Source organism: Peromyscus maniculatus, chromosome X (assembly GCF_049852395.1).
Source record: "Peromyscus maniculatus bairdii isolate BWxNUB_F1_BW_parent chromosome X, HU_Pman_BW_mat_3.1, whole genome shotgun sequence".
NCBI lineage: Eukaryota > Metazoa > Chordata > Mammalia > Rodentia > Cricetidae > Peromyscus > Peromyscus maniculatus.
In genome coordinates, this window is record NC_134875.1 from 145,118,719 (window position 1) to 145,120,902 (window position 2,184).

Below are 2,184 nucleotides of genomic sequence, written 5' to 3' on the forward strand. Positions count from 1 at the left end.
GTGGGGCTAGAAGGGGACCTGCCCGGTGGCCAGAACCTGGGGCCGAGTTGCGCAGGTCTTCCTGGAGTGGCTGGTGCCCAGGGATGGGGTCCGGGTTGGACCACATCTTTTTTTCAAGCAGAAAACTTTGAGAATTCCAAATTTGATTTCATTGAAGGACGTGTGAAGGGTTTGACAAATGAGGAATGCAATATTTAATCTGAGATTTATGTTCCAGATTAAGAGAAAAAGCGTCTAAAATTTACATGATTACCATAAAAGTGGTTTATGAAATATATATACTTTTCATAAATATATACACTTGTTCCCAACAGGGAAACATTGAGATCTCACAGACATGAAGCTACAATGTGTGAGATTCAACAATCCCTGCTTTATACTCATATGATTTTCTTGGACATTGTGTTTTTTGATGATCATATATTGATGATTTGATTCATACTAAATTCTCGTGTTTTAGATTTGATTTGCATTACAAACAAACAAAAATAAGTGAAATAAATGACTCAATGGGCAAGGAAATATAATAATGAAATCTTCACAATTAGTGATTAGCTCTTCTATTGAGAAATCACAATAACATGGATTTAATCTCAAATAAGTAATTTATTTTTTTAATTTTTATTATTAAGAAATTTTCTATTCATTTTTCATACCAACAATAGATCTGCCTTTCCCTTCTCACACCCCCAGCCTCCCCCCCACCCACTTCCCATTCCCACCTCCTCCAATGCAAAGTCTCCCATGGGGAGTCAGCAGAGCCTGTTACATTCAGTTGAGGCAGATCCAAGCCCCTCCCCCCCCTGCACAAAGGCTACACAAGGTGTCCCATGACAGACATTGGGCTAAACAAGCCCGCTCATGCACTAGGGATGTATCCTGATCCCACTGGGGGCCCCCTAAACAGTTCAAGCTAAACAACTGTCTCACTTATCCAGAGGGCCTAGTCCAGTCTCACGGGGGCTCCATAGCTATTGGTCCACAGTTTATGAATTTCCACTTGTTTGGCTGGCCATCTTTGTTTTCCCATCATGATCTCAATGTCTCTTGCTCATACAAGATGTCCTCTCTCTCATCAATTGGACAAATGGAGCTCAGCCTGGTGCCTGGCCATGGATCTCTGCATCTACTTACATCAGTTACTGGACGGTTCTATGATGACAGTTAGGGTATTTGCTATTCAGGTTAGTGAATACCCAATAAGCAATTTCTAAGTCATAAGAAATTTCTGTAAAATGAACAAGTGTGGATCATTTATACTGTTTATTCTTCTTGGTGATTTGTGGTTTTTTGCACAAATGTTGGCAGCATATTTAAAATAATATTCCTTAGGTCATTGCTATCTTGGCACATTATAATATCATAGATACAATCAGCATAGGTTTCCACAAATATCAGTGCATTTTGACATGACTACTCTCTCCCTCTAACAGATCTAATGCCTATCAGGAGAATAGGGTGAGGACTTTGACAGAATGGTTTCACATTAGGTTGTTGGATTCATAGAAGTAGGTCTGATAGGCAAGTTGTGTCCTTTTGATTTTCTCTTTTTCTGTGTGACCTCCTGTGAGGGCCCAAATTCCTTGTAGCTATACTTTTTCTCTCTTTTGTGTATTGACACTAAGGTAAACCCTTGTCTAGGGGACAGGGACTACCTGTTCTGGAGATTGCCATTGGCTTATTTACCTTTATGAATATCCATGTGGTCAGTGTCCCTTGAGTTTATTGAGTCATGGCTCAGTCCTCTCTAGGGTTTGTTAGGGAGGAGGAAGTCTCATTTCTGCATATCTTTCTCCTGCTTTTATTTCTGCTTCAGTTGCTTCATAGCTTACTCCACAAGCATGTTTCACTCTGGTTTTTTAACTGAAAATTATTCAAGCTAGGCCGTGTGGTGTTGACCTGCAATTTTAGAACTTACGGTATAGAGACAGGAAGATCACAAGTTTTATCCAGCCTGAGCTATGCAGTGAAAGACAGTCAGAAAGAAAAAAGAAAAAAGGAAGGTGATGAGGAAAGAAGGAAGGATGCATGTATAGATTATAGTATAGATAGATAGTGTCTTTTCCTTCGTCCTGAAAATGAAAATGAATTTTTCAAGTTTGAAAGTGACTGAATAAAATAAGATGATAAAAGGCCGGGCGGTGGTGGTGCATGCCTTTAATCCCAGCACTCGGGAGGCAGAGC